This window comes from Xyrauchen texanus, chromosome 30 (genome assembly GCF_025860055.1).
Source record: "Xyrauchen texanus isolate HMW12.3.18 chromosome 30, RBS_HiC_50CHRs, whole genome shotgun sequence".
Taxonomy (NCBI): Eukaryota; Metazoa; Chordata; class Actinopteri; order Cypriniformes; family Catostomidae; genus Xyrauchen; species Xyrauchen texanus.
This window is the reverse complement of record NC_068305.1, coordinates 19,929,960-19,944,319: the sequence shown is the minus strand read 5'-3', so window position 1 is coordinate 19,944,319 and position 14,360 is coordinate 19,929,960. Positions and strand designations below refer to the sequence as shown.

Genomic DNA, 14,360 nt, shown 5'->3' with positions numbered 1-14,360 from the left:
TTTCCACAAGGCATTCCTAAACTGCCATCTTCCCACTCTCTTAAACAATGAGCTCCACACATCATGTGACTCAGTGCATCATGTGACTCAGTGCATCATGTGACTCAGTGCATCATGTCCGTCACAATATGAACTACTTTAATTGTGTTTTAATGGTTCTTTTTGCATCGTCATTTTTGGTCATTTTTTGATATTGACAGTAACTTGTCAGTAAGGAATTTCAGACCTGCTAACATTGGAAATTTTTTATGAGTACTATCAGAGCGACGGGGCACGGGGTTTGATAACATACCATGTTTTGCTCATCAGAACATTGTTCTGTGCGCACCACGAGTGAAAGAGGGAAGCATGAAATCATCCTCCAGATAAACACTTATTAAATAATTGTGTTAATTCTTTTTTATGTAATGATAAAAACAATATAACGCAATGTGTAAATAAAATGTTTTATGGGAATTCAATATTAACAGACTAGTCGACTATTATTTCCAATGCCGACTAGCAGCAGCTGTACCATTTAGTTGACTAGTCTCACACATCCCTAATGTACATATGTAAAAAAAATATATAATAATAATTAAAAACAATTATGTTGTGATGTAAAACACTGTCAATGAGATATGAGTAAAACTCAAGTTTGAGTTCAGGATTTCCTTTTTCTTTAAAAACTAAATCAGCTATATAGTCACACATCCTGAATAGGCAAAATGAAAAATGTAGCCCATTCAATTCAAAAATATCTAGAAATGTAGGCCTTCCTAGATAGCTAAAGTATTACCTGAAGCTCCTTGATGGCTAATGTCAAAACATGAGTTCATTGATGTTATTAAATGAGTCTGCTTTTTATTCCATCAGTTACTCCTGGTCGGAGGCCTCCGTAAATATTTAGTTTATATGTAGGGTTACGTCCTACCTAAGTTTAATGGTGCAATGCTCAAATATTTAGTAGTGCATCAATTGTGACTTAGTGCCCATTTACGCCACAACTAGGCTAAGTTCTAACTTGCGCAAAGCTGGTGCAACCAGCCCCAGTTGAACAAGCAAGTTAGCTTGCAAATTATGTAGCATTAGGATAATGTTATTAATGTTAAATATTTTCCAAAGGTTAGCAGGTCTGCCCTCAGTCACAAACACCTTTGTGCTATCCCTGATAAGGCAGTATTTTAGAGGAATCACTGGTCATAATCTAACCAAAACTAGGACAATACTCATTTAATGCATGTCTGTTTTTAATTTCTTCATTCTGAAAAAAAAAAAAAAACACTTACTATGGAGCGGTGGTGGCGTAGTGGGCTAAAGCACTATACTGTTAAGCAGAAGATTGTCGGTTCGATCCCCACAGCCACCACCATTGTGTCCTTGAGCAAGGCACTTAACTCCAGGTTGCTCCAGGGGGATTGTCCCTGTAATAAGTCGCTTTGGATAAAAGCGTCTGCCAAATGCATAAATGTAAATGTGCTACAGTACAGTAAAACCGTGGTAAATTATCGTAAGCGCTGATTTATAAACTATTCTCATTACAAATCAGGGGAAATGTTTGCGCATCTTGAACAATTCTGGAACTCACTCTAGAACATACGGCGCCTCAAAATATTTAAATCACGGCACTTGAATAATCACTAAGCCATATAGCGATTTCAATTTTATTTAAATTTATTTTTCAGCATTACTTGAGCATTTTATAATTTGCATGGCTGAATTTTGTCGTCTTCTTATCTGAGTGACCATGAATGACGGAGTATTTGAAATGAATCCATGCGATAACGCCCGCGTGATCGTCAACTCCAGAGGATTAAGTTAACTCAATTCAATATTTCAACTTTCCACATCCACCACAACACGTTTACCTAAAGGAGTTAGAACTACAGTGACTACTGTACTGTTTTCACTTAAGAAATCAGTAAGATGGCAGGAGTGGAAGGGGGATCGAGCAGGATTTAGTATTGCTGTCGATTTTTAATGACATTTGTCAATCATACTGATTGCTATTTGGGAAATGAACCCAGCGCTATGATTGGATTGATTTGAATACAGCACATGCACAGAGGCTTCACCAGGTTTTTACGTAGTTTAGAGAGACAAATCGTACCAGCGTCTTGAATTGGTGCATACCTACGCCTACATGTCAGCCTCACTAATCGACTAGTCGATGATCCTGACTGTAGCAACTTATCAAGTATCTTGAAAAAGTATAGCTTTTTTTAAACCAAACTGGGTTCACTATTACCATTCTTTTAAGCATTATTAATAAGATTCTGATATCATACACATGGCACATCACTCTGAAGTAGAGTCCAGTGTAGAACAGACAGCCTGAGAGTGTAGAGTGAGCAGATGGAGGCATGCATGTGGGTTTGGGTGGAGTGGGTGGATGTTGAGAGCTATGGTCATCCAAAAAGACAAAATAAAATTGTAAAAAAGTTGTAGCAAAAAACAATGAAATGCAAGTTGACCAAAGCATGGGGGTACTGTATAATAAACACTTTAAGAAAGTCATGAGCACAAAGATTCATGTGGTAAAAAGCTTTGGCACGGTGCTTGTGTGCTGAACGTGGTTGAGGTTTTTGCCAAGAAATAACATTTTACTATTAAATTCTTTAGATTGACAGCATTATTAATCCCTGTTGGGGAAACTCAATGCATTATTCTCAATGCAATCATTTCCATTTTGTAAAACAGCTTGTCCTGTGATGAAGTTTATTAAAAGATTAATAAAATATATATATAATTAATAAAAGATCATTTTTTTTAATATTCATTAGTTGCAGTCCTATAATAAATTCTAAAACTTTTGGAAAGGAGCAGCCTCCATTCCGAATGGTAACTGGTTAAAACAAAATAAAAAGAACAGTTAACAATATTCTTTTTAAAATGGCAGTACTATGCGCTAAGGGGTGGGTGATATACCAATTGCAGGGTTGACAGATCTCACAAGAGAAACAAGCAACCTGATCTGGAAAAACAAGCCCAAAATAACCCACTTGCCTCACCAAAATGATAAAATAAGCAATTATTTTATGCTAATTTTTTTTTTTTAATTTTGCAATTACAGATCTTCTTCTCTGTCAAAACCCAACAGCATCAAATCTGTATATGCGTCATATCTAACAATAATTCAGTGAAGACTTGGAAAAAACTGAGAAATTTACTTTTTACCTCTAATAATATTTTCATTGTCTCTGTATTCGCCATACATGTATGCAGTAATTATTCACAGTTGTTAAAAAGGTCTAAACTCACAAAATGCCGCATCAACAACAGTTATGTTCTTCAGAAAATATAGTTTGGTTTCGTTTTTTGTTTCTTGAACCGTTTTTAGTCCCTGCTATAAACGCAAAACACAAGATAAACAGAAAAGAGAGAAAGAAAAAGACAAAGCTACTTCTGCAACTGGTCGCTCCAGTAAACAGCCCAGACCAAAAAAGAAGCAATATGAGACTTTGCCTAGGCACATGCCAGCCTCCATCTCTGCACCTCAACTTTAAAAAGTAATTTGCACAACTTTAAATGAGGGGTACCATAATGCTTCATTTCAAAGGCCTTCATGTACTCTCAAGTGTTTTCAGACAATTTCTGATACATTTCCTACAATGTACATAGGCCAGATCACAGTACTGTTTTCCAGATGTAAACAGCTAGCGCACTTTAATCAAAAGAGTTTTTAAAAGGCACTGAACTGAGCCAACAAGGTCAAAACAGCATTGTGCCATTGGCGGCCTATTCTGTAATGCCTTCCAAGTACAAAGTTGCAAATTAAAGTAGGTTAGTCAAGTTCTGTGTTTTAAGGGATACTGTTCTACCTACTTGCCTTTATTTTTGCTTCTTGAGAACTGGTGGGTTGGCAGAATGTTTATGTTTATATGAAAATTCCTCATACAATAATAGAATAGCCCAGAGGATCTGCTGTATGTTGCTATTATTTGATCAGTTGCTCCTAAAAAAATTATGTGTTCCCTCATCCTACCCCCCAATAATTGGTCCTAACTACATACTAAACAATAAATAAATGTAAATACCATTTATTATAAGTTTGAGGGATTCATATAGAGAGAACGTAAGACCCCGTTTACACCTGGTATTATTAAGATGCATCTAGGGTGATCCGTTCACATGTGGTTAGGTGAGACACATCGTTGTTTACACCTGGTCACTTAAATGAGTCTCCTGTGACCACTTGTGATCGGATTTGGAGGAGAGGGTCTCTTTCATGGGTTTCATGAGGACATACTGTAAATCAATCAGTGTGTTCCTGCATGACATTAAAGTGTAACAAAGTCAAAAGAAAATGGCACACTATTTCTCCCTGATGCAGTTGTTCAGGATGTTCGTGCTTCTCATAAGTGTGTCTCTGCATGTTGGTATCAGACAAACTAAAGAAGATCTGTTTAGTTCTCCTGCTTGTGTATATATCAGCTTGTTCAAATTTTCCAATCTGTCATTTTTTTTCATTTTAAACAGTTTAAACTCATGACAGGTGAGAGGTGGCACTTTGCTGCTGCCGGAGAGATTAGCTTCACACTTCAAATGTGATGCGTTCTCATGCGTTTTTGACCACATTCGTATGTGATTTTTGCGATCTGATCACAAAATGTTTTAGATCCCGTTTAGACCTGTATTAACGCTGATCATCAAAAACGCATCTTAATACCAGGTGTAAACAAGCTATATAGTCATTCATTTTTGTAGCGCTGCATTTTTGTTTTTGTGTGAAGCCAGTGAGGACAACACAACAGAAAGACTTGTTGTGTGTTTATAGTTTTAGAATTATTTTGCACTACCAAGTCTTAAGTCATCCCATTCAATCCAGACACCCAACTCACAACATGGGTCAAAACATAATTCCTTTTTTAGCAGTGCAGGAAATGATGTTTGTGTATAAATATCAATCCATGTGAGGTAGTACAAAAGTGGCCAATTCAGTAGGCTGTTGGGTCTAAGGAACTGCTGTTCAAAGTTTGGACAATGTTTCTCATAAAATAGAAATCAAGCCACACTTCCCAGATCCCACTAATATATATATATATATATATATTATACACACACACACACACACATACACACACTCTACACAGGCTATCTTCTGTATAGTAACAGACAGATGATGCATTCTATATAAAGTTATCCTATTTAGCAATTGTGAAAATCAATCCCAAGACCGTTTCTGATTATTTTAATTTGTGTGTTATTAAACAGTGAGGGTTGTTGGTGAATTGCTGTCTTTAAAAGTGAAAGTTACCAATGTAACCAATGTGCAACCGAAATGCTCCTCAGACCTAAAAGCAGGTTTAAACTTAAGCTTGAAACGTACGCTTTAGGCTTTGCATAGTGGCCAATTTAGTGGTTTACATACAGTATTTAGTTCTGCGTTGATGTATCTGCATTGCTCTGTGACTACACAGCCAATTGTATTGAGAGAAAATGCCTTAATTTCTAAAATAAATGTACTTCTCTGCGATAAAGGCAACATAATATATGTATTTAAAAGTATTTATTAAATTATTGGAAAATTAAAACATTTGTTAAGTATGTAGTATTTAGGTACATATTATTATACCTACATGACCTACATTAGGGGTGCCCACACTTTTTTGCATGATGATCTACTTTTAAATGACCAACTCAATAAGATCTACCAACTAAAAAAAAACACAGTTTCATTTAAAATATGAAAATGCTTGTTGGGACTACTGTGTGTATACCTACATGGAATTCATCTTCTATTTAATAAAAAAATATCTAATAATGTTCAATGTTGATATCATTCAGTTTTAAAACTTAACCAAAAACACCTACAGCACAATAGATTACAATAGCCACGGCATTTATCTTATTCTGATGACTTGCACTGAATGGAATCAGACAGTTTAGCATAATCCAGCAGTAGCTGCTGGTAGCAGGTCTCAAACACTGCTAGCATCGCAATTTCACGCTCTGTTCTCAGAAGCCCTTGGAAGGCGCGTGTGTGCAAAACTAGTTGTCATGGCAACTGAATAAACAAAATTCTCGCCTGGTCAATATTTACTCGTCAAGTGCAAGTCAGACAGAAACTAAAAGAAGGAAACTAATGTAGAAAGAAAGAAACTAATGTACTTTCGTAATTAAAATTTAACGAAAGTACATTTAAATTTTGTGCGATCTACCAGCATTGCCTTTGCGATCGACTGGTAGATCGCGATCGACATATTGGGCACCCCTGGCCTACATGTTGCCTGCCTTGCAGAAAGACAATAAATCATGAATAGACTGTTTTCTTGCTTTTGAGTCACTTTAATAATTCTAAATAAATATTGTGGCATATTTTGATGCTCCACGCTGAAAATATTTATCAAATAAAACAATAACTGCTTGGTTTACAAACACACATGTCGTTTTAAAGCTTAGAATATATACAAGAGGTGTATATTAACATGAGGTGTTAAGGACATGTTTATTAATATTATGCCCTTACCCAAACTCATTATCTAAACTTAAACCACTAGAATGTGTAAACATGATAGGAAGCTGTTGTGTTTGAAACGATGTCCAACGACATCATTGGCTGTAGTGAAAGTCATAGGGATTCAAACGAGTGCAGTCGCACAATATCACTTAATTAGCCAAATTTAGAGAAGACGTACGAATCATGACGATTTAGCCTGCAGAGTTTGTTGTCATAACTTGAACTGAATTATAATTATTTACAGTGCCTCCGGAAAGTATTCACAGCGCATCACTTTTTCCACATTTTGTTATGTTACAGCCTTATTCCAAAATGTATTAAATTCACAATTATCCTCAAAATTCTACAAACAATACCCCATAATGACAAAGTGAAAGAAGTTTGTTTGAAATCTTTGCAAATTTATTACAAATAAAAAACGAAAAAGAAAATCACATGTACTTAAGTATTCACAGCCTTTGCCATGACACTCAAAATTGAGCTCAGGTGCATCCTGTTTCCACTGATCATCCTTGAGATGTTTCTACAACTTGACTGGAGTCCACCTTTGGAAAATTCAGTTGACTGGACATGATTTGGAAAGGCACACACACCTGTCTATATAAGGTCCCACAGTTAACTGTGCATGTCAGAGCACAAACCAAGCCATGAAGTCTAAGGAACTGTCTGTAGACCTCCGAGACAGGATTGTATCAAGGCACAGATCTTGGGAAGGGTAGTACTATACATAAAACTTATGTACATGTGATTTTCTGTTTTTTTTTTTTTTTTTTTTTTAATAAATTTGCAAAGATTTCAAACAAACTTCTTTCACGTTCTCATTATGGGGTATTGTTTGCAGAATTTTGAGGAAAATAATGAATTTAATACATTTTGGAATAAGGCTGTAACATAACAAAATGTGGAAAAAGTGAAGCACTATGAATACTTTCTGGATGCACTGTTATGAACACTATTGTCAAACTTAATACAGATGGGAAAGATCTGATTAGAATGCATAGAAGATTAGAAATCACATACTAATATATATATATATATATATATAAAACTTTCAGTTAATGCGCTGTAAACAGATGTTTCCTTTGTCACACTTTCACTTGTAACTTCATGAAATAAACAATATTAAACCGACAGATGCTCACAAAAAATTAAACACTCCCAAATGCAATGTGACATGATCACAGATCAGTGAATACAATGCATAGATTTGAAAATAATCTTGGAGAAAATGCTACGTTTCCTTAAATATATTTTTTGTCATGCTGGAGGATGGAAACAAAGTGTACCTATCAAATCACAGTTGTTGTGGTCGACGCACGCATTCTTACATTTACGATGAGGTGCATGTTGTGGTTACGCATTACCTATAGCGTAGGTTCGACACTATATAAATCGGCCTTTAGAACAGGTGACCCTTTATTCAACACCAGCAGAACAGACCAATATTCCCCAGTGTCAAGGCAAGATCACTGCCAGGGCACAATGTCCACCCCATGTGTACGGGTTTGTTTTACATTTGCTACTACAGTACAACAGTTTCTTTTATACTGAGACTTCATATCCAACAGAACATAGTTGGCAACACTTCATACATAACACTTTTCCCTGTATTATGGTCTCGGAAAATCAAAACATTAACCCAGAAGATGGTTTTGGAGGCATTAAACAATAGTGCAACAGGTAGCGTTACCAGCTTTGGCCTGCATTATGCACATGACTAAATCCTGGGTATGAAAGTGTACAATCCATTTTTAGACAATAAATACTCCTTAATTAGGTAAGTGACAGTAAAAAATTATTTAGAAATTATTCTGATCAAAACATGTACTCCTTGTTAATGTGCACTCAATTAGCTGCAATTAATGATTATTTTGATAATCGATTAACCTTACTATTATTAGAACGATTATTCGACTATTCAGCGATTATTACAATGATTAATCATTAGCTCTTTATTGATTATTCAGCTTGTTAAAAAGGTTGTATTAAACTGTTTACTAACAATAGAGGAAAAAATCATACTTTAAAAATACCTCTAAAAGACATTCACTGAATTAAAGGAAAAACTACTTTTTATTAAGTGTAATTCAATAAAGAAATTCACTGCAAAATATCCTATTGTTATCAGGTTTTTTTTTCTTGTTTTACATTTAAAATTGCTTAACGTTCCTTAAAACAAGATACATTTAATTGAGAAGCAACATATAAGATATTTAGACTTGCTTTAAGACAATGTATCTTAAATATAAGTGTATTTCGTATACAAGTGTATTTTTTCACTTGGTCAAACTTCTTCAATTGCAGTAAAGACAAAATATACTTATATTCAAGATCTATTCTCTAAAAGCAACTCTAAATATCTTATTTGCTGCTTCTCGGGTGAATGCATCTTTTTTAAAGGATTATTATTAAAAAAATGTATATAGTCAACATTCTCAGAAAACAATTTGTTCTTCTGCAATATAGCTGCTAAAGAAAATGTACATTGTTTTAAAGGAGTTTTATATTGGAAAACAAGCCAAAAACAAAACAAATCAAAAAAATTTTGTTGCAGTGTATAATGGGGCGAAGACTTCCACTCTCACCTTTCTGTTCACTTCAATCCATCTTTAACTCACAAAAAAAAAGCCTCTCGTATTAATAAAGCGATGTATTGCCAATTTTATTCATGATAAGAAATGCACAGTGACATATATTATGATTCAATAAGTCTCGAGCCATCACGTTATAATCTAGCTGCATTACGCGTGCACGCTTGAGGGACACGTGTCCCCACAAAAGAGTGTGCCTCAGCCGGGTACAGTATCAATCTCTCCCCCTTAGATCTGGACATTCGCGCAACTCATAGAAGAGGCGCTGACCGCACATAGAAATCCCAGTTTCGGAGTTTGTAATTATTTACATGATCTGCTTCCATATTATTTTAACTTAAATAAAGCTATAACTCATTAAATATAACTGCATTTAAGATGTAACATCGGGGTGTTTTCTTTAAAGACGCTCGACACAAAGGTTTTGCCTCAGCAGAGCGGCGGCACCTGTTCCACAGCGAGAGTGCTTCTGTATTTAAGTTTTTTGTTTTTTTGCTTTATTATTACCTCATAATTTGCGATCTACATCATCTGAAGCTGTTTGGTAAGTTTAGAATGCATCTGGACTGTGAGTTGTGTAATTCTTCCTCTCCTAAGTCTGTCGTGAACTGCAGTGCTGCTCTCACGCTTCATCATTAGAGTTTAATGTGATCTCATGTTACATTAAATGAGCTCAAACGACTATTCAAAAATGTTTGTAGACAATTTCTTTATTATTGTCGATAACATCTACTAATCATTTCAGCCCTACACTCAATGCAACTTGCCCCTCTAATAGTGTACACTCTCAGCACTCACAGAAGGGCTGAGTAATTGTATAGCTACAAGGTAATTTCTTTGAAGCTAATAAAATAAAGGCCCCTGTAAAACCTGTTCTATTTACATTTTAAGCATCACCCCTATCTCACCACTCCCTTAATGGCCTTATTTTAGGCTAAATTACATGAATAATTTTAACTGGGTTCGATTATCCTGTGTGTGTATATGAATGTACATAAAGAAGCATGTCAAGACTAAAACAATTACATGTCTAGTATTAGTTCTACAGATCTAGACTAACTGTAGCCAACAATGTCAAATGATAGAATAGTTCAAGAGGATACTGTGGCAAGCCATGGCATCAAAGGTCTTGTGTGAATTGCTTGATCTACAGGAAGTACAGAATGTCATCTTTCCTTCCAAACATACAAACACACACATTATTAATTTCTCATTAATATTCTTGACTTCACACTTCCTTATACACAGCCACTTTATACACTATCAATTCAGCCAAACTCAAGGGACTTTCTGATATGATAAAGTATGCAAGATTGTTATACATTTGCACATAAGGTCAAAAGCAATATCGGACAAACCTGATTAGTCAGATGGGCATGAATATGGCTGCATGATAATGATGATAGTCACGATTTTTTTGCTCAATTTTAATCACGATTATTCTGTTATTTGAATTACAGGGCTGCACAATTTGAATAAAAATATAAATAAATAAATACTGTTGCCACTGCTTCGATCTTGATTCTATAAGAACAAAATTTAATTAAACAGTAGCTCATTTTAACTCAAGTAGCTCAAGTTGTTAGAACTGCAAACTAGTAAATGATTCCTGTTGACCAAAATTAAGGCATGTTTTGCCCATTCTTTACTGCTAATAGAAACAGTTACTCTGGTGTTTACACTTGCATCCTCTCAAGATCCATAATTATTAATAACATTATTATTATTATATCCCCATTCCCTACAGTAATATATAGGCTAATAGTAATATATTTCTGTAATAATTGAGCATGCAGAATTGCTATACATTATCAAGTGTCTATTTTGAAAGAAGCCTAATTATTTTATCAAGCCTTTCACCAGCAGAGGTGACAGTGGCGTTTTGTGCTCCTTCCATAGAAATGCTCTCATCTCTTCCTCGCTCCGCACAACCCCGTGCCATGGGGTTACATTAGATTTGTTACACGTTTGTTATGGCCAAATATATATGGAATTAGGCAAATTTGCAACTGAGGTAAATGCGTAGAGCTTTAAATTAAACCATTCAGCGCACGTTAGCGACATGCCCGAACCAAACTCAGACCACAGCTGTTCTGTACATTATCAAAGCACGAGGTGGAATGAACTTAATGTGCATCGAGCACAGAAAGCTGCATCGTTATCCTCGTGCGCTGCAAATACACCTGCGGTGCGGTTATTTATTTCAGCGTGTGCTCGAAAGAGATCGTCATTAGCGAACTTCTGATTGGTCAGGTGAGGTGAAAACGAACTAGGAAAGACCTTGTGATTTGGTCTATCATCCGCAGACACAGCCTATAATAAAAATGAACAACAATTTGCAACTTAACCTAGCTGACACCTTCTGTTTGCTTGCTCACAAATATCGCAGACGATTATGCTTAATTAACCGTGAGAGGTAGAAATTGTAATCGAGATTAAAATACGATTAATTGTGCAGCCCTAGGCATGACGTTGTTGGGGTGACATTGAAAGAGATGTGAATGCCCTGATTTACACCACATCCATTATCAACTGAAATACTGGCTGAACTTGTTGAAACAATGCAGAAGTCTGCACAATGAGGGAAAACAAACAATAATAAAATACAGGACAAAAAGTCACTGGAAAGTCATATGTACCGATTTTCAGGATCCCTTACAAAAATGTGGCAACATTAAACATTGGCATAAAAAAATTATAAACGTAATAAAATAGACATGAATAGGAAATATTCTTCAAGCCTAATAGCTTTTGAATGATCATATATGAATTTATTCTGTCATTACAGTTCTAGTAATAAGCTTTTTTGCCAAAACCAGGTTAACAAAGGTAATTTTTTGAAAGGGCATAAATGTGTTTGTAAATAACTGCTTAGCCAAAGAACTGCACATTCTCCTGTTCTATGTTACATTATGAAGTGAAGGTGAAAAACAAACTTTTTCATGCTGTGTCCTTTTATAGGGATCATATGGGCATCTTATTTATTTACCGTGTGTTATTTATAATTCATGTGCACATATAATATTTTTAGATAAGTAAGACACGTTACATAGTTATTTTTATAACAATAGCAATAATAATATTAACATATAAATTATAATGTGTAACACATTTTATGCATTTTTACAAAATTACCCTTTTGGACATTAGTCAAGTAATTTTTATTTATATAGCTCTTTTCATAACGCACATCATTTCGATGATGCTTTACACAAAATTATGCTGTAAAAGAACCACTACATTTAAAGGTATAGTTCACTCTAAAATTAAAATTCTCTCATCATTTACTCACCCTCATGCCATCCCAGATGTGTATGACTTTTGTTCTTCTGCACAACACAAATGAAGAGTTTTAGAAAAATATCTCAGCCCTGTAGGTTCTTACATTGCAAGTGAATGGGTACCAAAATTCTGGAGCTCAAAAAAGTCCATAAAGGTAGCATAAAAGTAATCCATATAACTCCAGTGGTTAAATCTATTTATTCAGAAGCAGATACATTTTTAAGTGTTTTTTCCTATAAATTCTCCTCCATGCCCAGTAGGTGGCGATATTCATGAAAAATGCAAATAGTCAAAAACAAAAGAAAACTAATGTGAAAGAGGACTTAAATATTGACCTGTTTCTCACTCACACCCTTCATATCGCTTCTGAAGACATTGATTTACACACTGAAGTCACAATTCTACAAACAAAGTTACACACTATGGATTAATTTTATGCGTCATTTATGTGCTTTTTCAGACCTTGAAAATTCTGGCCACCATTCACTTAAATTGTGAGAACCAAAAAAAAAAAAATCTTTATTCGTGTTCAGCAGAAGAAATAAAGTCAAACACATCTGGAATGGCACAAGGGCGAATAAATGATGAGAAATTTTCATTTTTGGGTGAACTATCACTTTAATTATTTTCATATGTTTGGAGACATAAGTAATAAAACCTACTGAGCTGCCTATCTAGACAACATTTAAGCATCACCCAAAAGCATTTCCAAAATGTTGCACGCAACTTTGAAACCAAAAACAGGATACTAATAATCAGGCAGCTCACTCAGCTCGAGACAGAGCCCAGTCAACATAAGCAATGCGCTTTTCTGGCGCGCTATGGTGTTTTGGGAAAATAAAATTCAAATTTGCTTAGAGATCTATCCGACACACCTTTAAAGAAACATACACACGCTCAAATAAAATAAATAACTACATGAAACGTGCACTACAACCCGTTTAAATAAAAATGAGAATTACAGGTGTCACTTTAGTCGCCGCTCGCGCAGTAATTAAACAGACCCAGGCGGTGCAATAAATGTCAACTAATTCTGTAGCAAAAAGACTTTTAAGACCCAGTTTTTAGTCTAGCTCGCCACAGGTTGTTGAGCTAGATCCGCGATGAAATGGCCAGGTTAAATTTGATTTAATTCTCATCCTGAGTGGCAATCCCAGTGAAAGCGCGCGGATGCTTTGTAAAATAAATGAGTAAACTCGGACATTCGTGCAGCTTTTCAATGCCATTTACTCTATCCTATCGACATACTCTATGTTAAAATATGACCTGAAGAAGCGCGAGTTTACAGTCATACAAACGCGCGTCATCGGTATGGGCATATACGTGCATAGGTGATAAATACAGTAACATTAAAGTTTAAAGGGCAAACCTACAAATATATAGCTTCTGCAATGACTCAATCGTGCAAGGCATGGGAAAAATGTGCGGGGTTTAAATCGGTCGAAAACATTTGGCAGCGCAACATCGTACACTCCCCTTGTCTCACTAGGGTAAAAATGTGGGTCACCGGGCCTTCGGATTCTTCCCAGTCAAGCATTAAAAACACACACAACCGTATTTCATATCTAGTACGCTGCTATCAAATCCGAGACAAATATGACATTAGAGTTGTGCTGCTCTGTCTCTAAATAATGCCATTTTGGAAGCACGCTTGTGTCTTACCTCGTTTATTTGCCGTCCTGAAAGGGAGATTTTCTTGCTCCTTGTTCTGCTTGAGACGGCAGTGTAGGATTGAACTCGAGTTCGACAAACAGCAGGGCCTACCCAAGGCTTACCACGCGCATGCGCAGTACTCCGGAGAAGAATCCATCACAAACTGGCAAGACAACATGAAACTGAATGCTAGCAAACACCCACGAGTAATGTGAAGGGTACCTGGACACATCTTTTGATTTCCTTTGAACGTAAATTTTAAAATGTGTTCAACTTAATATAATAACAACCATTGGAAGAATTCACTATAAGCTATAGACGAATCACGTAAAATCCATGAAATTCATCACTCAGCATAATTAATTTAATATTGACATTATATATTTTTTGTTGGC

The 14,360-nt window shown here is 35.6% G+C and overlaps 1 protein-coding gene across 1 annotated transcript in view; it reads right to left on the bottom strand.

Annotated features, from left to right (window-relative positions):
• Positions 1-14,073, bottom strand: part of clocka (clock circadian regulator a) — a 90,097-nt gene extending 76,024 nt beyond the window's left edge. The window contains exon 1 of the mRNA XM_052098754.1: positions 13,975-14,073. The gene's annotated coding sequence lies outside the window, so the exon portion shown is untranslated. The remainder of the gene's footprint in view (positions 1-13,974) is intronic.
• Positions 14,074-14,360: the final 287 nt, after the last annotated feature.